We start from the raw sequence: 26,426 nt of genomic DNA, 5'->3' as shown, positions 1-26,426 counted from the left end.
CTAGCAGCTGCGGGGCCACTAGCAGCTGCGGGGCCACTAGCAGCAGCGGGGCCACTAGCATAAGCAGGGCCCTAAGTGGCTGCTTATGTGGCTTATTAGTAGAGTCGGCCCTGAGTGTTTAGGTGTAACCTGCATGCCCAAGGCAAAAAATAAAATAAAACTCCTTATTGGAAATAAATCAATGGCAAGATTGATATAGCCCTTTACCTTTACTATTTATTTTGAGTTAAAAGCAGCAGAGGTTCAAAATCTAAAGTGTAGTTTTAAAAATAAAATCTAATCTTAGATTGCTATGTTCAAAGTTCTTATTGAGACATATGGGGTGAAAAATGCCATGGATGGAATGTTCAGTCTTTTACAGTATGGCTTGTGACATTTTGGAACAGGTTCAATTTCACCCACTAGGCCTCTAATGTATAAGGAAGATATAAAAGCTTCTGAATTAGGTAACAAAGGCATATTAGTCAAGAGTAAAGAGGCCTTCAGCACAATGTCTGTCGGTGATACACTGCGAGACACGCCGATCAATTTAGCCCTTTATCATTGGGGGAACGGAATGATCAACTGTGCCGCTCCCTCCCTCAATAAACGACTGTATTCCCCTTGAAGCCTGTTAATTGCCCTGTCCTTCAGAAATTCACTGGTACATTAGCGCTGCATTTTTCAGGTTCCTAAACCGTCCATTACCTCACGTTTGGTTGAACTGCCAATGCATGGGACTGACTCAAGTGTATTTCTTAGTGCAAATTAGTTTCTGTATTATGTAATTTAGCATCAGTTATCATGATAGTTTTGGGGGGAGTTTGACTGATTCTCTAAAAAGAGAGGTGCAACAATAATAGTGGATCAATCACAAATTATACGGGTAGCATGTAACAACATTGATTTTTACGTTTAAAGGTCCAATGCAGCCGTTTTTATCTCAATATCAAATCATTTCTGGGTAACAATTAAGTAGTGGTCAGGGTGTGTGTGTGGGGGGGGGGGGGCTCTCTTTCTTATTGATCTATTAACTAATTAACCGCAACATGGAAGGCCAAAACTCCATCCCACAAAAATAGGGAGAAATTTCAGGTGGTCTTTTGAAACCGCTCTTAAACCAAAAGGTCATTATCATAATTTTCACAATTGCACAGTATTATTCCAACCTCATAGTGTAGATATATACACTGCTCAAAAAAATAAAGGGAACACTAAAATAACACATCCTAGATCTGAACGAATGAAATAATCTTATTAAATACTTTTTTCTTTACATAGTTGAATGTACTGACAACAAAATCACACAAAAATAATCAATGGAAATCCAATTTATCAACCCATGGAGGTCTGGATTTGGAGTCACACTCCAAATTAAAGTGGAAAACCACACTACAGGCTGATCCAACTTTGATGTAATGTCCTTAAAACAAGTCAAAATGAAGCTCAGTAGTGTGTGTGGCCTCCACGTGCCTGTATGACCTCCCTACAACGCCTGGGCAGGCTCCTGATGAGGTGGCGGATGGTCTCCTGAGGGATCTCCTCCCAGACCTGGACTAAAGCATCCGCCAACTCCTGGACAGTCTGTGGTGCAACGTGGCGTTGGTGGATGGAGCGAGACATGATGTCCCAGATGTGCTCAATTGGATTCAGGTCTGGGGAACGGGCGGGCCAGTCCATAGCATCAATGCCTTCCTCTTGCAGGAACTGCTGACACACTCCAGGCACATGAGGTCTAGCATTGTCTTGCATTAGGAGGAACCCAGGGCCAACCGCACCAGCATATGGTCTCACAAGGGGTCTGAGGATCTCATCTCGGTACCTAATGGCAGTCAGGCTACCTCTGGCGAGCACATGGAGGGCTGTGCGCCCCCCAAAGAAATGCCACCCCACACCATGACTGACCCACTGCCAAACTGGTCATGCTGGAGGATGTTGCAGGCAGCAGAACGTTCTCCATGGCGTCTCCAGACTCTGTCACGTCTGTCACATGTGCTCAGTGTGAACCTGCTTTCATCTGTGAAGAGCACAGGGCGCCAGTGGCGAATTTGCCAATCTTGGTGTTCTCTGGCAAATGCCAAACGTCCTGCACGGTGTTGGGCTGTAAGCACAACCCCCACCTGTGGACGTCGGGCCCTCCTTTGTGAACTACAATGCTGAACTTCCAGTCTTTAAGTGGCAAAGTACATAATTAGTTTGTTGTATGGCTCAAATGTTTTCTTGGTGATATGTCATTTATTGGCTTATTTATCCCCTAATTAAGTGGATGAAAAGGCTGATATTTTGACAGGGTACAAAAAAATGCACCTTATCACTTTAAGCACATCATTCATTTTAAAACAGGTTTAGAATGTGAGTTATACATGTCTGAATCAGAGGGCTTGTACCCACACCCTTCTAAACCCGCAGAAATGAAAATCACCCTACATGTCACAGAATTAGAGGTTTCAAAGTAAAAGTGTTGGGTGTATTATGTTTTCATTTGACACCACTTATTTAAGCTGTCAAAACTGAGCCCTTGGTGTTCATGTGCGGTATTGAATTAGCTTCCAGAGTTGCATTAAACTTAGCTTCTGCCACACAAGAATAAAGTTGCAGCAGAGACTGCTTTAATCCTATGTTTCCATGGTTACATCAGCCACATTGCTGTATAATTGTGCACTGAAAATTCTGCAATGTGAGATGCCACTGACTAAAATACCAGGATTATTAATATCATGGTAGAATTCAAATGAATGTTTAATAAATGGGCACTAGCCTACCTTTTCAATCAATTTCCCATGTTATTAAAAAGACTTACACAACAATATATCTATTTATTATTGAAGGATATTTGCATTGCAAATTTAACTATGAAACTTAGTATATACCACATTTGAAAATATGGAGAGGAAAGGTTCCCTTTCCAATGAGTATGATTCTATTTTTCTCATTCGCTCATGAAAGTTCTCACACACATCAATCTACTGCATGAAATGAACCAATGCATTCATTTATCATTCATTTTGTAACCAAAGTGTAGGTAAACATGTTTGTTCGTTGGAACTAAGCCTGCTACAAATGTACGGTCTTAATTTGATCGCTCTTTTGTTGCTGAGAATTTTCCCTGTGCCGCAGAAAATACAGATTAGTTTTTGATTTACATAAATTCACTGAAAACCCACACTAACATTTATATTAGCAATATTAAACTTTTAATTTAACCTACTTTTGGCCAGCTAATAGCCTAACCACCGATCAAGCAACATTTTGGACTAAACATTCAATTCCTGTTGCTGCAGGATTATTTTGCTATGACAATATAGGTCAAATTAAGATCCTACACCTGTACTTCAACCCTGGAACAGAGAAGACGCTGGTTCTCATGACAGGAGAGTGGTAATGTTTCAAGCACTGCTCAATAATGCATGACTGACGTAAGCAAACAAACTCAGACTTTCTGCGACCGACAGAGAGAAAGGGAGATGGATTGCATTATTTCTTTGTAATTCCCTCTCAGGACTCTAATTTTATCTCTGGGAAAATGACAACATGCTTAAGCATTCTAAGGATCTAAACTGTTACCTGTATTCACAGAAGCCAAATTGAGATCCAAAACCACCTTTTCAAACACAAACAAGCACTAAAAAGGTCACTGCACACAGTTCAATGAACTCTCACTCACTCAAGTAGAGATAAACCACAACTAGGTAAAATCATGATGAGCCACAGTTGTTGACCTGATGTGCCCACTGAAAAATCCAACTGACAGAAATTAAGTCAACCATAATCAGTACATGCCTCCACAGCACAACATGAGGGATAATGACAAGTTTCAAAATAAATAAAATATACATTTTATCGAGTATCATCAAACTACATTTCTCATTTACATGTTAAGGTCAAATGCCTTGGATCAGTAGGTCAGTGGACAAATGTCTGGGACGGGCTGTAGGTTCCACAAAGACCATTGGAAGTGACACAGTTGCCACAACGACAGGCATTGTGAAAGGGACACATGGCAAGATAAGAGAGAGTTGCAGTTGTGGCACGATAGAACCATTGCCAGGACTCGAGGCCAACTGATTCTGATTGGATTTTGTGTGGGGAATAAATGCCAACAGAATGTGAGCAGAGATATGAGGGTAGTGCTGAGAAGCTGGATCGGATTGAGACAGACCTTCACCCGTGTGGTGGATGCAGGAAACCAAATGTGGGTCTAAAGGGTTTAGTGGAAGGCTTTAATGTCAGAGTGGGAGAGGGGACCCGCTGGTGTGACGAAACAGAAGCAGTGATGAATTAACAGTAAGTGTGCATGAGGTGAGTGAAAGGGCAAAGAGACTAATTGTTAAGTGATTAAAGGAACACCTCTCAGGGGAAAACAGATTCAACACTGATTTCTTTGAACATGGATTCTTTCTTTGTTCCTTTAGGCAAAGCTAAGGTAAGGTTGTATCTTGCAAAAGTGGTTGCTGTGGAGGTTGGTTCAAATATATAAAATATAGCCTCCAAAATGTTTATGTTTAGTCAAGCCAAGGTTAGTAGCACTACAAAAGCCTATGCAGTTTCTATTTCAAGCCGTAATGCACAATAGTGGTCACAAATTGAAGCATCGGAAATCCTTTGAAATGTCACCGTGAAAAGAAAAAACATCTCATGCACATGGTGTTGCATGCTGGTACGGTTCGCATGACCTCTTAAATAAAGGTTAAATAATAAATGTTTAAAAAATGTAAATTACAGTAAACACATGCCCTGACCATTGATAATATTCCACGTGGCCTAAATGTATGGCCATGTAATGTATGCGAGATGTAAACTCAGCAAAAAAAGAAACGTCCTCTCACTGTCAACTGCATTTATTTTCGGCAAACTTAAGATGTGTAAATTTTTGTATGAACATAACAAGATTCAACAACTGAGACATAAACTGAACAAGTTCCACAGACATATGTGTCGCTGAACAAAGGGGGGGTCAAAATCAAAAGTAACAGTCAGTATCTGGTGTGGCACCAGCTGCATTAAGTACTGCAGTGCATCTCCTCCTCATGGACTGCACCAGATTTGCCAGTTCTTGCTGTGAGATGTTACTCCACTCTTCCACCAAGGCACCTGCAAGTTCCCGGACATTTCTGTGGGGAATGGCCCTAGCCCTCACCCTCCAATCCAACAGGTCCCAGACGTGCTCAATGTGATTGAGATGCAGGCTCTTTGCTGGCCATGACATTCCTGTCTTGCAGGAAATCACACACAGAACGAGCAGTATGGCTGGTGGCATTGTCATGCTGGAGGGTCATGTCAGGATGAGCCTGCAGGAAGGGTACCACATGAGGGAGGAGGATGTCTTCCCTGTAACGCACAGCGTTGAGATTGCCTGCAATGACAACAAGCTCAGTCCGATGATGCTGTAACACACCGTCCCAGACCATGACGGACCCTCCACCTCCAAATCGATCCCGCTCCAGAGTACAGGCCTTGGTGTAACGCTCATTCCTTCGACGATAAACGTGAATCCGACCATCACCCCTGGTGAGACAAAACCGCGACTCGTCAGTGAAGAGCACTTTTTGCCAGTCATGTCTGGTCTAGCGACAGTGGGTTTGTGCCCATAGGTGACGTTGTTGCCGGTGATGTCTGGTGAGGGCCTGCGTTACAACAGGCCCACAAGCCCTCAGTCCAGCCTCTCTCAGCCTATTGCGGACGGTCTGAGCACTGATGGACGGATTGTGCGTTCCTGGTGTAACTCGGGCAGTTGTTGTTGCCATTCTGTACTTGTCTTATAGGCGTCTCACAGTACGGACATTGCAATTTATTGCCCTGGCCACATCTGCAGTCCTCATGCCTCCTTGCAGCATGCCTAAGGAACGTTCACGCAGATGAGCAGGGACCCTGGGCATCTTTCTTTTGGTGTTTTTTAGAGTCCGTAGAAAGGCCTCTTTAGTGTCCTAAGTTTTCATAACTGTGACCTTAATTGCCCACTGTCTGTAAGCTGTTAGTGTCTTAATGACCGTTCCACAGGTGCATGTTTATTAATTATTTATGGTTCATTGAACAAGCATGGGAAACAGTGTTCAAAGCCTTTACAATGAAGATATGTGAAGTTATTTGGATTTTTAGGAATTATCTTTAAAAGACCAGGGTCCTGAAAAGGGATGTTTATTTTTTTGCTGAGTTTATATATACCACTATAAGACATTTATGCATTCAAACCATAGCACAGTAGCAAATACATGTCAAAATCTGTTTCAGATTCAGAATTTAGAAATCATAAATTAAATAAATGATTATAGAAGTTATATATACATTATTATAAATATATAAATTGACCTGACCTCAACTGTCTTCTCAGATACCACTTGAAAGATGTCATTGTGGGTAAAATCTATTTCCTTCTGGTGAGAATCAAAATCCAGCACATGGAATTTCAGTTGATAAAGAAGGAGATGACTGGAATAGGTGAGATGATGTTTACTTAAAGGGAAAGTTCACTTAAAACAGCATCAGATGTTACTCTTTTAAATAACATTTTTATTTTAAATCATTGAATGTTCCAGTTTCGTCAGATTTCAAATGTTGTGAAAACGTAAAACTGCCCTGTAATCTCGGCGTTTGATTTAAGAACAGTGTGAAATGTATGTATTTGGTCATGTGACATTCCTTTGCAGGGCCTAGCACAACTACAGAGACGGACACTGTTGCCAAGTATGACATAATGGATGGCGCCCCTGTGAAAGGTAAGCACAATATGCTGTTGTTTTGTCCAAATATTATGATTTTTATTTCATTTTATCTATTTTCTTTTGTTATTCCACCCCACCAAAGCAGCATAATGTTTTCAGGACTAGTGTACATCTGTCTCTTCTTGCCATGGAACTTGTTTCACAATCCTCTTCATGCCTGTTCTTTCGCTCTTAGGAGAGTCCAATTTTTGGCTGGCTACGACCTGACTGCCACCATGAGGGACGTCAACAAGAAGTTCTCTGTGTGGTACTTCCTCAACCTGGTGCTGGTGGATGAGGAGGACAGGAGATACTTCAAACAGCAGGTGCAGAACATCAAAGCCAACCTCCATTTACCAGTCTGTCGTTATTGTTCCAAGACTGCAGATACACTATATACAGTACCAGTCAAAAGTTTGGACACACCTACTCATTCAAGGGTTTTTCTTTATTTTGACTATTTTCTACATTGTAGAACAATAGTGAAGACATCAAAACTATGAAATAACACAAATAGAATCCATTTACATTTTTTTTACATTTACGTCATTTAGCAGACGCTCTTATCCAGAGCGACTTACAAATTGGTGCATTCACCTTATGATATCCATGTAGTAACCAAAAAAGTGTTAACTTCTTCGGGATGGTTGAGCTAACGTAGGCCAACGCGATTAGCATGAGGTTGTAAGTAACAAGAACATTTAGGACATAGACATATCTGATATTGGCAGAAAGCTTAAATTCTTGTTAATCTAACTGCACTGTCCAATTTACTGTAGCTATTACAGTGAAATAAAACCATGCTATTGTTTGAAGAGATTGCACAGTTTTGAACTTGAAAAGTTATTAATAAACAAATTAGGCACATTTGGGCATTCTTGATACAAACTTTTGAATGGAAATGCAATGGTTCATTGGATCAGTCTAAATCTTTGCACATACACTGCTGCCATCTAGTGGCCAAAATCTAAATTGCACTTGGGCTGAAATAATACATTATGGCCTTTCTCTTGCATTTCAAAGATGACGGTACAAAAAAATACAAAATAACGGTTGGATTTGTCTTTGTATTATCTTTTACCAGATCTATTGTGTTATATTCTCCTACATTCCTTTCACATTTTCACAAACTTCAGAGTGCTTCCTTTGAAATGGTACCAGGCATATGCATATCCTTGCTTCAGGGCCTGAGCTACAGGCAGTTGGACTTGGGTATTTTAGGCGAAAATTTAAAAAAAGGGGCGGATCCTTAAGAGTTTAAGTGTGCCAAAAATTCTAAATAAATCACAGACAGTGTCACCAGCAAAGCACCCCCACACCATCACACCTCCTCCACCATGCTTTACGGTGTGAACCAAATATGCGGAGATCACCTACTCTGCGTCTCACAAAGACACGGCGGTTGGAACAAAAAATCTCAAATTTGGCCTCATGAGACTAAAGGAGAGATTTCGACCATGAAGCCCTGATTCACAGTCTCCTCTGAACAGTTGATGTTGAGATGTGTCTGTTACTTGAATTCTGTGAATCATTTATTTGGGCTGCAATCTGAGGTGAAGTTAACTCTAATGAACTTATCCTCTGCAGCTGAGGTAATTCTGGGTCTTCCTTTCTTGTGGCAGTCCTTAGGAGAGCCAGTTTCATCATAGCACTTGATGGTTTTTGCGACTGCACTTCATGTCTTAAAGTAATGATGGACGGTTGTTTCTCTTTGCTAATTTGAGCTGTTCTTGCCATAATATGGACTTGGTCTTTTACCAAATAGGGCTATCTTCTGTATACCACCCCTACTTTGTCACAACACAACTGATTGGCTCAAATGCAATAAGAATGAAAGAAATCCACAAATTAACTTTTAACAAGGCACATATGTTAATTGAATTGCATTCCACGTGACTACCTCATGAAACTGGTTGAGAAAATGCCAAGAGTGTGCAATGCCGTCATCAAGGCAAAGGGTGGCTACTTTGAAGAATCTCAAATATTTAACATATTTTGATTTGTTTAACACTTTTTGGGTTACTACATGATTCCATGTGTGTTATTTCATAGTATTGATGTCTTCACTATTATTCTACAATGAAGAAAATAGTAAAATAAAGAAAAAACCCTTGAAAATGTATATACAGTGCCTTCGGAAAGTATTCAGCCTTACTCTAAAATATTTATATTTTTTAAATCCTCAGCAATCTTCAACCAATACCCATAATAGCAAAGTGAAAACAGGTTTTTAGAAATTTTGTAAATGTATTAAAATAAAAACAAATACCTTATTTCATAAGTATTCAGACCCTTTGCTATGAGACTCGAAATTGAGCTCAGGTGCATCCTGTTTTCATTGATCATCTTTGAGATCTTTCACCAACTTGATTGGAGTCCACTTGTGGTAAATTCAATTGATTGATAAGTTCCCACAGTTGACAGTGCATGTCAGAGCAAAAACTAAGCAATGAGGTTGAAGGAATTGTCCGTAGACCTCCGAGACAGGATTGTGTTGAGGCACAGGGGAAGGGTACCAAAATATGTTTGCAGCATTGAAGGTCCCCAAGAACATCATTCTTAAAACGAAGAAGTTTGGAACCAACAAGACTCTTCCAAGAGCTGGCCAACCCAGCCAAACTGAGTAATTGGGGGAGAAGGGCCTTGGTCAGGGAGGTGATCAAGAACCTGATGGTCCCCCTGACAGAGCTCTAGAGTTCCTCTGTGGAGATGGGAGAACCTTCCAGCAGGACAACCATCTCTGCAGCGCTCCACCAATCAGGCCTTTATGGTAGAGTGGCCAGACGGAAGCCACTCCTCAGTAAAAAGCACATGACAGCCCGCTTGGAGTTTGCCAAAAGGCACCTAAAGAACTATCAGACCATAAGAAACAAGATTCTCTGGTCAGATGAAACCAATATTTAACTCTTTGGCCTGAATGCCAAGCGTCACATGTGGAGGAAACCTGGCACCATCCCTACGGTGAAGCATGGTGGTGGCAGCATCCTTCTGTGTGGAGGTTTTTCAGCGACAGGGACTGGAAGACTAGTCAGGATCGAGGCAAAGATGAACAGAGAGAAGTACTGACAGTTCTTTGATGAAAACCTGCTCCAGAGCACTCAGAACCTCTGGGGCAAAGGTCACCTTCCAACAGGACAACAACCCTAAGCACACAGCCAAGACAATGCAGGAGTGACTTCGGGACAGGTCTCTGAATGTCCTTGAGTGGCCCAGTCAGAGCACAGACTTGAACCCGATCTAACATCTCTGGAGAGACCTGAAAATAGCTGTGCAGCAACGCTCCCCATCCAACCTGACAGAACTTGAGAGGATCTGCAGAGATGAATGTGAGGAACTCCCCAAATACAGGTGTGCCAATCTTGTAGCATCATACTCAAGAAGAATCAATGCTGTAATCGCTGTCAAAAGTGCTTCAACAAAGAACTGAGTAAAGGGTCTGAGTACTTATGTAAATGTCACATTTCAGTTGTTGTTTGTTTATAAATTAGCAAACATTTCTAAAAACCTGTTTTTGCTTTGTCATTATGGGGTATTGTGTGTTGATTGATGAGAGGAAAAAACAATTGAATACATTTTAGAATACGGCTGTAACGTAACAAAATGTGTAAAAAGTCAAGGGGTCTGAATACTTTACGAAGCGGTCTGAATACTTTTCACTGTATATATAGATATCATTTTAGGATGGAAAAACACTTCCAGTGTAAACTTAAACGACTAAGATATGTAAAGTATATAACAGATTTAAAGTATGTAGAAAATATAATGGACCTATAAAGATTATATTGTTACAAAATATGAGAACTAACAATCACCTAAATAAAAGCTAGACAATCAGGGAGAATTGAAAATTCCAAAAACAATGAATTTAGCAGTATTGATTTTGTTATTATGTTTGAGCATTAGCCATGGCAAAAGGCATAGAAACTATGAATATTTGCTTTAAAACTGCAAGATTTTTGCTCAGCTCCACAGAGAAATTTGTCGAATCTGAGAAAATTGGGTTAAAAATGCCCCAAAATTATCTACACCGCCAAGATTGGGGCCTCTAGAGTGAGCTCTGAAATTTGGGCTGACCGCACCCATTGCCACGCCCATTGCCACACCCCATGCCCCACCCCCTACTACACCCACCACATAAGCCCCTTATTGATCCAGAAAAAACCTGCACACTGTAGCAAGAGTCACATGCAGTAAGTAATACCTGGAAGGCACAGTGAGTCATGCTCCTGCTAGGAAACTGCAGACTCCCAAAATGTCTATCATAATTCATTATATAACAAGCGGTAATTAATCAATGGAGGTGTATTATACTTAGTTAAATGAAGTGCAGATCATTACAGATCTCTGAGTAATTATTCTATGTTCGTGATTAATTATGTGGCTGATTACTGATGGAGGGATCAGCATCAGTCTATTTTTTTTTTTTTTTTTTTTACAATTTACTGAACGTACTGCTAACAATGTCTCAGGGACAATGGGGCTCAGGTAGCCTACAGTACAGGGACAATGGGGCTCAGGTAGCCTACAGTACAGGGACAATGGGTATTTGGTAAAAATAAAAAACTTAACTTCAAGGTGTTGTTAAAAGGGGAGCCCAGTACATAATAAAGACATACAGTACCTCATGCAGAAATCCATTCTCCTTTACATTCTCCTGTGATATCTTAAGGGACATAAAGAACCACTTGTCCCATAAAAACAACCATGTGTAACACGACAACAGAGAGTACTATTTGTTTTCATTATGAAAGCATCAAGCAATGTCTTATGTATTAAAGGGAGGGTTTTGTACAGTCTTAACAGGTTATCGGAGTAGAACAGGGAATGAAACCACTGTAGCTTTTCTATAGTAAAATCAGGCCTTGATTTGCTGTGGTTTCACAGCAAACTGAGAGTAGCACTATGTAACTGTATGTACTGTGAACTGTCATATGCATTGTAGAATAATGTTACACCTCAAATACTGACCGTAACTGCAGTATGCATTACTAGTACAACAAAGGCAATATTTTAAACCGGGTGTTTGAGAAGGAAAGTAAATCTTAATCATCACAAAAAAACAATATTTTGGTATTTTGTTTCATTAGTCCATTGTTGATACAGTCCCAAAATGGCTTGCCTGACAGCAGTTAAGTTTTCAAGATATAAGTTGTTATCAGTAAAATGCGCGATAAGGTGCAGAGTGTTCCATTTGCCTGCTGGTGGGCAAGGAGACCACCAGTTCCACTAAAATCATTGACAACTGTGTGCCGTTTTCAAAGGATTGTTAAATAAATGTTAATTATTTGGTTGTAATATCATCACCTCTTGAAGAGCAAAGTCAGAAAAAAAAGTTGGATTATTCCATGCAAAACAACTGCGCACATTTAGCTCTATCATCAGAGTTATACAGCAAGTAACGACATGCATTTCATCATCCGTAGACATCCATTGATCATGTAATTTCAGATACGTAGGAGTAACCTCACAATATCACTCAATATTGGCCACCATCAATTTGATATTTGAGTGATATCAAATAAAAGTGAACTATACCTGGCAAGTATGAGTGGTTTTGATTCATTTCCCATCCTTTGTTGGCTTTAATTGCCTGTCAAGCAGCAGAAGGGTCCATTTGCCGATGTCCTGCTAGCTGATAATGTTTACTTTGCAAGGTACCGGTAGAAACTTTGGACAGTTGGCTAAACATAGTGGTAAGTAGACCTAATGTACTTGTGTTCTCCAAACAACGTAGCCCTACCTAGCAAAGTTAACTAACGTTAAGCAAAGTTATCCCCTAGCAAAGTTATCCCCTTTTCAACATAGTTTTTAATAGTGTTCAATCACGATTGCTGCTGACAGACATGATAGGCTACATTGATTGATGGACCATGTAAATTTGGCCAGCAAGATAATATCAGATCACATCAATATGGCTACTTAACAGGCTAACTTTCAGGGGACAAACTAGATGGCTCTATCCAAATATTGTTTGTTTGATGCCATCTATAGTGGTGCTGACAGAAGTCCGACTGACAACTTGCAGATGTCAAGCTCTTTCCAAAAGCCTAATCCCTGATGAGGCAAGCTAAATGACACCTCGTTTGCTTAGCTAGTTGGCTAGCTACATGCCAAATTGATAGGCTACTTGAGGATACCCTCACATATCTGGAATTACATGATATGTTGATGTTTTACTGATCATGAAAAGCATGTAGTTACTTGCTGTACCACTCTGATGATAGAGCTAAATGTGGAATAATCAGAAATGTTCTGACTATGCTATTCAAGAGGTGATGATATTAAAACCAAATAGTTATAACATTTATTTAACAATCCCTTGTAAACTGCACATAGTTGTCTTTGCCCCCCAGCAGCCAAATTGAACGCTCTGCACGGTACTGTAAACCTTTATTGATAACGACCTATTGGACTTTCAGGAAGCAAAGTGTCACCGGCCACATCATCATGATGATGCAAATTGGCAAAGTATGAGTACCTGACTGATCAAATCAACCACGACATGCTGTAAAATCTTGGTTTGTCAATAGTAAATCACAAGGACATGGATTGAATGACTTCTATTCATGTTTTTGGGTATACCAACAGGAAAGTGGACATGGTTTGAATTACTTGTATTTATGTTTTCAAGTATACCTGTCACACCCTGATCGGTTTCACCTGTCTTTGTGCTTGTCTCCACCCCCCTCCAAGTGTTGCCCATCTTCCCCATTATCCCCTGTGTATTTAAACCTGTGTTCTTTGTTTGTCTGTTGCCAGTTCTTACCAGTGTGCGTTCCCGTCTTCCTGCTTTCTCAAGTTTCTGTTTCCCCGGTTCTGACCATTCTGCCTGCCCTGACCCCGAGCCTGCCTGCTGTTCTTTACCTTACTGACTCTGCCCTGGATTACGGACCTCTGCCTGCCCTTGACCTGTCTTTTGCCTGCCCCCTGTTTGGATCAATAAACATCTGTGATTCTAGCTGTCCGCATCTGGGTCTTATCATGAGTTCTGATAATACTTGCCTAGTTAAATAAAGGATAAATACAAATATATATACATATATATTTATACCAACAGGACAAATGACATGGATTAAATGACTTGTATTTATGTTTTCAGGTATACCAACAGGAAAAAGGACATAGGTTGAATGACTTGTATTTATGTTTTCACGTATACCCCTACTATTTGTCATCTAAAAATCTTGTATCTATTGACGCACCTCTAATATTTATGGGTAAGGCTGGCCGAGGTGTCTGAAACATCATTTGAAAGCCCTCAGAGTTTAGTTCAGTTTAATGTCATGTTTATAACCACTTTTTTCTCCTCAGGCTTCATATGGAAACATAATGACAAATAGTGTCCTTGAAGCTACCCTGGGAAAACATCAGATGAAGCCTCTCGCCTTAGATTTACAGTTACTCTCCTGTTGTGGTCTGAGGATAGAATCTTTCAAGATCGTCCGTCTAGCTTTTAATGTCATGCTACACCCTGTCTTCCATACAAATGCAGGAATCCTATCTCAGAAAAACCTCAAAGATAAAGCTCTGCTATGCCCAGTTGAAAAAACAGTGTCCTTGGGTTCTGGTAACCCATTTAAACCTATGGCTTTCAAAATCCTTTTCCTTTAAGTGAAGCACAGTTCCCTTTTCAACATCTATTTATTTTTGACAATGAGTCATCAATGACTTGAGACCAGCAGTCTGGTCCAGTGTGTTTTTTCAATTATATTTCTATAAACTCTGATCATCCATTTGATATGCTTTACAATCCTAGTAATACAAATACAGTGAATGGAAAAAAAATGTCATCATAGTTTCAAATGGTACTAACCTGGAAGATGCAATGACAAAGTTGTGAGGGGAATTCAATGTTCCAACCTAGGCCTAGGCTGCTGATAAACGATATATTTGGTATATTTGCTGAGCATTGTCGATGGGGGGAAGAGGAACGTTTGTGCCGATGTTTATATTTTCTGATGAATACGTGGCTGTGTCATCACTGCAAAACTTCAAAAGAAACTAGTAGCTTTTATATTCAAACGAATAGATAAATACACATCACAGTTTCTTTATCGCAAATTAATGTCAATATTTTTTGACTCCAATATATTTTCTTCAATAATTATTATTTTCTGAACATTACTGCAATAAGAAACACAGTATTTCCATCTGAAAGAATTTTGCAGATAAGAAATAATTAACGCATGACACGGTTCTCTGAAAATCAACATATTCCAACTCAATTAACGTGGGCCCCCACTAGTCATTCAGATTCACATTGTGTCAATCAGGGGAACTTCAAAAAGCCATTTAAGGTGACTCAAGTTAATACTCTTACATTTTGCTCTAATACATTGCCAATTATTTCAACATTAAGCTGTATTATATGGACCCACTCCAGTACCCTGTAACTGACTGGTGCGTACCCTTGGGAAGCGTTCATATCCTACTGGCCCCACACTAGTTTGCTTAAAGGGATACTGCGAGACTCTGGCAATTAAGCAATTTTTCTTCTACTTACCCAGAGTCAGATTAACTCATGGATACCATTTTTATGTCTACGTGCGGTATGAACGAAGTTAGAAATAGTTTCGTGAGCCAATGCTAACTAGTATTAACGCAATGACTGGAAGTCTACAGGTATGGTAGCATATGCTAGCTAGAAAAACAGCTTAACTGCCAGAATCTCAAAGTATCCCTTTAACACACTGTATAGATTGAGAATGTTAAGGAGATAGGGAAGGATCAGTAAGGAAGGTTGTTTTGTAGCTAATTGGACATGACGGCCCCTGGCCTGCCTTAACATTGCATTTATGACCGCCGCACACAGAGACAAAAAGAGATGGAAGCCTTTTGGTGACTGCAGCGTTATGCTCCTTTCACAGCATTACTAATTCTGCCTTAGAATAAACTCTTATCTCGAAATTGCAGAATCTGGGGTTATAACGTAAATCAATAAGGAGTTTCCTGAAAAAAGGACTTCCACCATGCAACTAAAGACCTTGTATTTAGAGGTGACACCGACTAGGCCGGGAGGCAAAACTTCTAAATAAAAGCCGCACACTCCTGCAGTCTCTCTCCTCCCCACAGGTGTTAGGCTGTATTTCACCATTGTCATGGAGATAGATGTGCAGTACACATGTATGATCTTAATTTGAGACCGTTTGCTACAGCAAAGAAAAATCCTGCAGCAACAGGAAATGTTAATTATTATGTGGATTGTAATTAATGGACATTTTGTTAAGGGTTGATTCATTTTTCGTAAGGGAAGATCAAGTCAGAAATTTGTAAGTGGGAATTACAAACTTCACAAGCTTTTTTAAACCTCCGATACACTATAAGTTTACTCCTGCAACATGGGTGATCAAATTAAGATCCTACATCTGAATTGTGACAAGGTGAGATTGATGAGAATGTTCTACTTCTTCCATTAAACTGCCTCAAGACCATTCAATCAGGGTATAATGAAGACCTCGCCAGATGTACACTAAATTTAACAACAGTTGGGGTTGTCACTGACGTCACAACATCTTGCACTAAAGCAATTTTAGCCGGAGACGTCTGTAATCAATGCCAATGAAAATATGTTCATAGATTAATAAAACGTTCAAGTTTTAGTTTACAGTTATGATCAAATATTATAAAGTCATAAAAGTATGTTAATATGTTACATTTGAGGAAGTGTGGATGATAATAATGCTGACTCCGCAAAATGATGTCAATTGAGTCAACAGCATGTTGAGAGAGACCATTTAAATCTTCATGTGTTTTTCTACACATAAGCCATGTAGCCTACTACTGTTAAAACTGTGTTAAGGAGTTTGTTATATAACACCCTGGATATGCTTGGGTTAATGCTAGAAAAATGAATAAGCCAAGACATGTACCACTGCTTCAGACTATTGAAACCAGCATGAGAGCACATCCAACCTCCAGACCTTTGCGTGTCGAAAGGACTTTTTTTGTGGAAAGGTCACATCTGGAGCAGAGGAAACACGTTCTCTGGAGTGATGAATCACGCTTCACCATCTGGCGGTCTGATGGACGAATCTGGGTTTAGCGGATGCCAGGAGAACGCTACCTGCCCCAATGCATAGTGTCAATTGTAAAGTTTGGTGGAGTAGGAATAATGGTCTGGGGCTGTTTTTCATGGTTTGGGTAAGGCCCCTTAGGTCCAGTGAAGAGAAATCTTAATGCTACAGCATGCAATGACATTCTAGACAATTCTGTGCTTCCAATTTTGTGGCAACAGTTTGGGGAAGGCCCTTTCCTGTTTCAGCATAACAATGCACAAAGCGAGGTCCATACAGAAATGGTTTGTCGAGATCGATGTGGAAGAATTTGACTGGCCTGTGCAGAGCCCTGACCTCAACTGCATCGAACACCTTTGGGATGAATTGGAACGCCGACTGTGAGCCAGGCCTAATTGCCCAACATCAGTGCCCAACCTCAGTAATGCTCTTGTGGCTGAATGGAAGCAAGTCCCCACAGCAATGTTACAACATCTAGTGGAAAGCCTTCCCAGAGGAGTAGAGGCTGTTATAGCAGTAAAATTGGGGAACCGACTCCATATTAATGCCCATGATTTTGGAATGAGATGTTCGACGAGTATGTGTCCACATAGTTTTGGTCATGTAGTGTATGTCCATTAATTATAATCCACATCATAATTCACATTTCCTGTTGCTGCAGGAATATTTTCCTGCTGTAGCAAACTGGTTCAAATTAAGATCCTACATCAGAAGCACTTTATTTTATGGTACTGTTTCCACTGTTATATTGTTCACACATTGTGATGTAGAAATCTGAGAATAGACCAACCACCTGCCAAGTGCATCAGGTTGCCCACCATAGAGATGTACAGCTGCCGTTCCACTTCCCTTTGGACTTCTCCCCGTTGATTTACTGATTTTATCAGCAATTAATCTCTTGTTGTCATCCGTTTTCAGCCATTTCCCATATGCCCATGCTCTCCGCTGTTTGGTTTACAGTCTTCACTGTGTCTCGCCAGACTGGCACGGTATACAATAGTTTTAAGGCAAGAGTCTAGCAGAGAGCAGTATGTTTATGTTGACTATCATTTTTAGAATTCCAGTATCACATGGAAACCTTTCTTTCTCATGCATAATAAAAACATATTTCCTTTTTAGGTTTGTGGTTTTGGGTTTAGCGTATCAGGATTCACGTTTGTTTCCCTGATGTGGTATGATGCTCCGCCCTGATGTGACATGCTGCTCGTCTCTAGTTGCTAGGTCAAATCCACCATGACACCCTGTTAAATAAACCAGTCCACCAACAGACTGCCAACCGACTGCCATCGTCCCTTAACCCTCTGCAAAGCAAATCAATCCGAGTGGGATTCAATTCGCAAACACAATTCTGATCCTTTGCCCTTCCATCTTGCATAGGTCACATCTAGAGAGATATCATTCTGCAGCACTGGCCCGTCTAATATTGGTTTACAGACCACCAAATCTACTAACCTTGGCAAATACCCCTCCCTCCCTCCAAGATCGCTCAATAGCATCCATTTACCCTCGAGTCTCCTGACGCTGCCTTGGTATTACTTGCCTGTCATCCCACTGTGAGGTTGCAGTCGGCTGCTGTGGACCCTCCTTTCACACAGGCCCTCAAGGCACTCTGACTGTTTAACAGGGGAGATGTGAGGCTACATCAAAGATATGGTTCCATGTCTTTGATTTCCCATAATCCACAATCTGGCAAGGCCATGTGGGCCATTCACATTGTACATAGCTGAGCTCAAAATAAACCATACATCAATGCTCGCTCCGATTTGATTTGCAGAGCTGTCATACAACCACTACTGGAACCATAAACAGATCACTGCCTTTACCTTGCAGCTACAGGTGTAGGATCTTAATTTGATCACCCTGTTGCAGGAGAACTTTTCTGCAATGCAGGACATATAAAAAGTGTAGTGTATTTGAGGTTTAAAAAGCCTTGTGAAGTTTGTAATTTCCACTTAGAAATTTCAGATTAGATTTTCCCTTATGACATTTTTTTGCAACCCCTACAAAAATGTCCATTAAATATAATCCAAATAATAATTCACATTTCATGTTTAGGATTATTTCCTGCTGTAGAAAACTGGCTCAAATTAAGATGCTACATCTGAACAACCACTGCTGGAACCATTAACAGAGAATTGCCAGTGCCTTACAGCTAATGTTATGGCATTCACCAGTGCTGTTGACGTTATTTACCTAGCAGGAAAACTGCAAACTGGAGCATCTACAGTTGAGAGGAGTATACCTGTTATTTTCACACTAACCAAAATGATATAGAATAGTGCATGCAGGGATCAAGTGGCTCAGTGGGGAAACACTGAGCACCTGTCCAGATGATGGGAAGCTAGTGATGTAAATGTAAACGCTAACAACACTTGTTTAGCTTATACAGTAGGTGTATAGATACAATTCACTTAATAAACAACCAGCACAAACAGTGTTTACTTGTGTTAACCCTGACCTACATGGCAAAATCTATGCCAAAGTACAGTGCCTTTAGAAAGTATTCAGACCCCTTGACTTTTTCCACATTTTGTTGTTACAGCCTTATTCTAAAATGTATTTAATAAAAATAAAAATACAATTCTCAGAAACCTACAAACAATACCCCATAATGACAAAGCGAAAACAGGTTTTTAGAAATTGAGCTTAGGTCATCCTGTTTCCATTGATCATGCTTGAGATGTTTCTACAACTTGATTGGAGTCCACCTGTGGTAAATTCAATTGATTGTACATGATTTGGAAAGGCACACACCTGTCTACATAAGGTCCCTCAGTTGACAGTGCATGTCAGAGCAAAAACCAAGCTATGAGGTTGAAGGAATTGTCCGTAGAGCTCAAATCAAATCATCAAATCAAACCGAGACAGGATTGTGTTGAGGCACCGATCTGGGGAAGGGTACCAAAACACTTCTGCAGCATTGAAGTTCCCCAAGAACACAGTGGCCTTCATCATTCTTAAATGGAAGAAGTTTGGAACCACCAAGACTCTTCCTAGAGCTGGCCGCCCGGCCAAACTGAGCAATCGGGGGAGAAAGGCCTCGGTGAGGGAGGAGACCAAGAACCCGATGGTTACTCTGACAGGGTTCCATATTTCCTCCGTGGAGATGGGAGAACCTTCCAGAAGGACAACCATCTCTGCAGCACTCTACCAATCTGGCCTTTATGGTAGAGTGGCCAGACAGAAGCCACTCCTCAGTAAATGGCACATGACAGCCCGCTTGTAGTTTGCCAAAAGGCACCTAAAGACTCTCAGACCATGAGAAACAAGATTCTATGGTCTGATGAAATGAATATTCAACTCTTTGGCCTGAATGTCAAGCGTCACGTCTGCAGGAAACCTGGCACCATCCCTACGGTGAAACATGGTGGTGGCAGCATTATGCTGTGGGGGTGTTTTTCAGCAGCAGATACTGGGAGACTACTCAAGATCGAGGCAAAGATGACCAGAGCAAAATACAGAGAGGTCCTTGATGAAAACCTGCTCCAGAGTGCTCAGGACCTCAGACTGGGGCGAAGGTCACCTTCCAAAGGACAAAAACCCTAAGCACACAGCGAGGACAACACAGGAATGGCTTTGGGACAAGTCTCTGAATGTCCTTGAGAGGCCCAGTCAGAGCCCGGACTTGCACCCGATCAAACATCTCTGGAGAAACCTGAAAATAGCTGTGCAGCTACGATCCCCATCCAACCTGACAGAACTTGAGAGGATCTGCAGAGAAGAATTGCAGAAACTCCCCAAATACAGGTGTGCCAAGCTTGTAGAGTCATGCCCAAGAAGACTCGAGGCTGTAACTTCTGCCAAAGGTGCTTCAACAAAGTACTGAGTAAAGGGTCTGAATACTTATGTAAATTATTTCTCTTTTTATTTTTAATAAATTAGCAAACATTGTAAAAAAAATAAAAATACAGCTTTTGCTTTGTCATCATGGGGTATTGTGTGTAGATTGATGAGGGGAAAAAACTATTTCATCAATTTTATAATAAGGCGGAAACCTAACAAAATGTGGAAAAAGGCAAGGGGTCTGAATACTTTCCGAAGGCACAGGCATTGTTCAGAGTGTGCCATTCAGACAAAATAAGCTAAGATTAAATGTAAATTCTAAGCCTTTCAAGGTAGAAATGTATGTATAAGGGGGTTGACATTCAGGGGATGCTTTCAGTGGTGAAATGAGAGAGGTTGTTTGAGCCCAGAACAGATTGCACTTAAACGCTGCACCTTGACAACGCTAGAAAATGAAGTGTTCCGTCACAGGTCTATCGGAGATAGCTGAGGCAGACATTCCAATATCCTCCACAAATCAGAAATATAAAGCTGCTTGTCCCTTTCAGGGCAACATGAAGGAGAAACAATGGAATGATGTCACTAACTGATAGAAAACCAATATGCTATTGGAATTCTGAAAGATAAAGCGAAACCTGGATGGAAAACATCTTAAAGAGATAGCCAAGTAGCAAGCCAGGTTGTGTTACAACTTCAGAGCATCCTTAGTACAAATTTAACACAAGGGAATTTCTTATGGAGCTCCATTACCAACTTCAAGTGAACATCTTTTTTATTATTTATTTATTTCACCTTTATTTAACCAGGTAGGCAAGTTGAGAACAAGTTCTCATTTACAACTGCAACCTGGCCAAGATAAAGCAAAGCAGTGTGACACAGACAACAACACAGAGTTACACATGGAGTAAACAAACAAGCCAATAACACAATAAACAAGTCAATGATACAGTAGAAAAAAGAAAGTCTATATACAGTGTGTGCAAAAGGCATGAGGAGGTAGGCAATAAATAGGTCATAGGAGCAAATAATTACAATTTAGCAGATTAACACTGGAGTGATAAATGAGCATATGATGATGTGCATGTAGAGATACAGGTGTGCAAGAACAGAAAAGTAAATAAAATAAAAACAGTAAGGGGATGAGGTAGGTAGATTGGGTGGGCTATTTACAGATGGACTATGTACAGCTGCAGCGATCGGTTAGCTGCTCAGATAGCTGATGTTTAAAGTTGGTGAGGGAAATAAAAGTCTCCAACTTCAGCGATTTTTGCAATTTGCTCCAGTCACTGGCAGCAGAGAACTGGAATGAAGGCGGCCAAATGAGGTGTTGGCTTTGGGGATGATCAGTGAGATATACCTGCTGGAACTTGTGCTACGGGTGAGTGTTGTTATCGTAACCAGTGAATTGAGATAAGGTGGAGCTTTACCAAGCATAGACTTATAGATGACCTGGAGCAAGTGGGTCTGGCAACGAATATGTAGCGAGGGCCAGCCGACTAGAGCATACAGGTCGCAGTGGTGGGTGGTATAAGGTGATTTGGTAACAAAACGGATGGCACTGTGACAGACTGCATCCAGTTTGCTGAGTAGAGTATTGGAAGCAATTTTGTAGATGACATCGCCGAAGTCGAGGATCGGTAGGATAGTCAGTTTTACTAGGGTAAGTTTGGCGGCGTGAGTGAAGGAGGCTTTGTTGCAAAATAGAAAGCCGATTCTAGATTTGATTTTGGATTGGAGATGTTTAATATGAGTCTGGAAGGAGAGTTTACAGTCTAGCCAGACACCTAGGTATTTGTAGTGGTCCACATATTCTAGGTCGGAACCGTCCAGGGTGGTGATGCTAGTTGGGCGGGTGCGGGCAGCGAACGGTTGAAAAGCATGCATTTGGTTTTACTAGTTTTTAAGAGCAGTTGGAGGCCACGGAAGGAGTGTTGTATGGCATTGAAGCTCGTTTGGAGGTTAGTTAGCACAGTGTCCAAGGAAGGGCCAGAAGTATACAGAATGGTGTTGTCTGCGTACAGGTGGATCAGGGAATCGCCCGCAGCAAGAGCGACATCATTGATATATACAGAGAAAAAAGTCGGCCCGAGAATTGAACCCTGTGGTACCCCCATAGAGACTGCCAGAGGTCCGGAGAACATGCCCTCCGATTTGACACACTGAACTCTGTCTGCAAAGTAGTTGGTGAATCAGGCGAGGCAGTCGTTAGAAAAACCAAGGCTATTGAGTCTGCCGATAAGAATACGGTGATTGACAGAGTCGAAAGCCTTGGCCAGGTCCATGAAGACGGCTGCACAGTACTGTCTTTTATCGATGGCGGTTATGATATCATTTAGTACCTTGAGCGTGGCTGAGGTGCGCCCGTGACCGGTTCGGAAACCGGATTGCACAGCGGAGAAGGTACGGTGGGATTCGAAATGGTCAGTGATCTGTTTATTAACTTGGCTTTCGAAGACTTTGGATAGGCAGGACAGGATGGAAATAGGTCTGTAACAGTTTGGGTCTAGGGTGTCACCCCCTTTGAAGAGGGGGATGACCGCGGTAGCTTTCCAATCTTTAGGGATCTCGGACGATACGAAAGAGAGGTTGAACAGACTGGTAATATGGGTTGCAACAACGGCAGCGGATAGTTTTAGAAAGAGAGGGTCCAGATTGTCTAACCCAGCAGATTTGTACGGGTCCAGGTTTTGCAGCTCTTTCACAGAAGTCAACAAATGAGGGTGCCTGGGGTCATGCAGGGCCTGGGTTTACCTCCACATCACCCGAGGAACAGAGGAGGAGTAGGATGAGGGTACGGCTAAAGGCTATCAAAACTGGTCGCCTAGAGCATTGGGGACAAAGAATAAAAGGAGCGGATTTCTGGGCGTGGTAGAATAGATTCAGGGCATAATGTGCAGACAGGGGTATGGTGGGGTGCGGGTACAGTGGGGGTAAGCCCAGGCACTGAGTGATGATAAGAGAGGTTGTATCTCTGGACATGCAGGTTATAATGGGTGAGGTCATCGCATGTGTGGGAGGTGGGACAAAGGAGGTAACAGAGGTATGATGAGTGGAACTAGGGGCTCCATTGTAAACTAAAACAATAACTAACCTAAGCAACAGTATACAAGGCATATTGACATTTGAGAGAGACATACAGCGAGGCATAAAGTAATCACAGATGTTGATTGGGAGAGCTAGCTAGACAACAAAGAGTGAGACAACAGCTGATCAGCTAAAACAACAACAACAGGTAAAATGGCGATGACTGGACAGAGCGGGTCGGTTAACTACACACACAGCCTGAGTTTGCGGCTGGGGCCGACAGATAAACTAATTATAAACAGAATAGAGTACCGTGATTAATGGACAGTTCAGCAGGCATCAGCTATGTAGCCAAGTGATCATAGGGTCCAGGGGGCAGCGGTAGATGGAACAGGAAGGCCGCGGAGTAGTCGCTACTACGCTAGCACGCGGGCGACACGGTGCTTAAAGTTAGTAGCCCGGGGCTAGTAGAAGCATCTGCTCCGACGTCCGACGGAGGCCGGTTGAAGGCACAGCGGATGGAGTATTCGTCGGCAGACCAGTCGTGATGGTGCTGCGGGGCACCGTGTCGACAAAGGATCCAAGCCAGATGGCGAAAGAGGTATTGTAGATGTAGTAATTTAGTTTGCTAGCCGGGGGATGCGCCTGGCTCACGGCTAACTGGTGTTAGCTTCAGGGCATGGAGCGTTAGCCACTATAGCCACTCGGTAGCTGCAGTGATCCGGTGCCCAGGTCCAGAGCTTACGGCAAGGATCCGGTGGAGTAGTGGGTTCTAGCCGTGTTTGGGTGGAGTTGGGGTGAACAACTGAGTAGGCCGGGAGGTGGGCCTCAGGGATAGCTTCGGTACTGGGTAACTCGGTGGGTGCTAGCTAGCTGTGAAGATCAGGAGTAATGGTCCAGGGATTACGGCAGGAATCCGGCATTGTAGTGGAGAGACAGTCCGTTACTGGTAGGCTGGCGAGTATTATCCAAGCTAAAAAAAGGGCTGGTATCTGTGCAGAAGGAAAAGGCCGCTAGCAGTGGCTAACAATGACTAAATAGCTTGTAGCTAAATTAGCTGGTTAGCTTCTGATGGCTAGGTTGCTCTTGCTATAAGGTCTAAACATTTAAAATAGTAGCGGTTCTGTATCACATTGGGTGAGGCAGGTTACCGGAAGGTATAATTGAGTTAAAATGGAAAAGAGATTGAAAATAAAAATCAAAATATATACAAAAAAGGACGAAAAATTCAAAAGTACACGATAGGACGAACAAAACACGTCTGCACTGCTACGCCATCTTGGCGCTTTAATAACCCACTGGACAAAACTGGTTGAATCAACGTTGTTTCCATGTAATTTCAACAACAAATATCTATGCGATGACATTTTATCAACGTGGAAAACTAATTGGATTTGCAAAAAGTCATAAGGGCATTTTCGTCGATTTTTCACCCAACTTTTAACCTAAATCCAGTGACATGGTGACATAATATTGTTGATTTCACGTAAAAATTTACATACGTTGGCAACTCAACCAAATATAAATCAAAACTAGACGTTAAACTGACATCTGTGCCCAGTGGGAAGGTACTATACATCTTTCCAGCCATCTGCTCCAACTCTAAGCCCAGAGTGTGGTCCATCTCGCACACCGACAACGTTTTGAGCTGCGAACAGTAGGCCATGCATTTATCCACCATTAACAAAGGGGTCATCAACTGTTCAACCACATTTATTCTGTGTTCATCCAGTTCAACAGAGCTGTAAGAGTTGCCATTACCTCATGCATGTTTTACATGTAGCTCCCTATACTGTATGTAATGGCCAGCATCAGAAAATCCTTACTGGGGCTTTATGTGCTCCTGAGAAGCCCTGTATCAGTATTTCAGCAGTTTATACTGACAGAAAAACATAAAATTAAGAGAAGGCTTGGTCAAAACAAAGAGTGTTTTTGAATGTGTTATTTTATCTGTGGAGATTGATGGCAAAATAATATGCCATTTTCTTTCACTGAAGGTTGCTTGCATAGAATTCCTCATCTTAAAAATGATATTTTCTTCAGAGATCAACAGGTTCATCTTGGAGTCCTCTTCTTGTCAATGTCAAATACTAACGTCTGGTAAACAGAATTTGGGCTCAATGTTCCCACATTGTCAGTCTAAGATAACAGGGTTGGAGACCAGAGCAGTAGCAGAAGTCTAATTATTAAGGCTTGAGAAGTCACTAAAGACTGTCTTAGCCTTTTCCAATAGCGATGTTCGCAATTCTTCACTGGTAATGACGACAATCAATAGTGGAGAGCGACTTTTGACCATTGATGTGGCGTTCTTCACAGTGCACTAAGCACTGGAGTTGTTTTTGAGACATTAAATTGTGACCTGCTCAGTTCTGACTTGGCCTCTGACATTTAACTGTGACTTCTGAGTCAGTTTGTTTTCTCTTACGAAGTGAAGTCTACCTTTGGGAGCCATCCAAAAGTATCATATCATTACTCTACTGTTCAGACGTTAATGGCTCACTGCCTGGCAAAAAAAAGTGTGTGCATGCATGGGGGTGTGACACATGAACTCCTCACCACCTCGTCCTATGGGAATTGATGGTCAGAAAGCATTGACAGATGAGAGGGTGCAATTCAATTTTTTTTTTTTTTGCTTTCCATCGTTTTGGAATGTCTTCAAGCATAAAATACCTTTATCAGATATTCTGCATTCATTAAGGAGTGTTTGAACTTTATGGACATGAACATTAATCCAATGGCAGTGACTTATGAGTCTGATTTGTCAGACTGCTAGTGTGTGCCAAGGCTGCAGGATTTTTCACATTTATCTACCTGCCATTTTGGGGTGGCAGGTAACCTAGCGGGTAGAGCGTTGGGCCAGTATCTGAAAGGTTGCTAGATTGAATCCCCAAGTTGACAAGGTAAAAATCTGTCATTCTGTCCCTGGACA

At 41.5% G+C, this 26,426-nt stretch overlaps 1 protein-coding gene and 1 long non-coding RNA gene across 2 annotated transcripts in view; one reads left to right on the top strand and one right to left on the bottom strand.

The window, feature by feature from the left end:
- The window catches only part of LOC115200882 (CUB and sushi domain-containing protein 1), a 509,589-nt gene that overhangs the window by 392,684 nt on the left and 90,479 nt on the right, over window positions 1-26,426 (bottom strand). The gene's annotated exons all lie outside the window — the stretch shown is intronic.
- On the top strand, window positions 6,302-6,884 carry LOC115201619 (uncharacterized). The gene is made up of 3 exons (XR_003879779.1): window positions 6,302-6,414; window positions 6,624-6,692; window positions 6,874-6,884. It is a non-coding gene; the product is annotated as an uncharacterized LOC115201619 (long non-coding RNA).

This window comes from Salmo trutta, chromosome 10, assembly GCF_901001165.1.
Source record: "Salmo trutta chromosome 10, fSalTru1.1, whole genome shotgun sequence".
Taxonomy (NCBI): domain Eukaryota; kingdom Metazoa; phylum Chordata; class Actinopteri; order Salmoniformes; family Salmonidae; genus Salmo; species Salmo trutta.
This window is presented reverse-complemented; position numbering and strand designations above follow the sequence as displayed.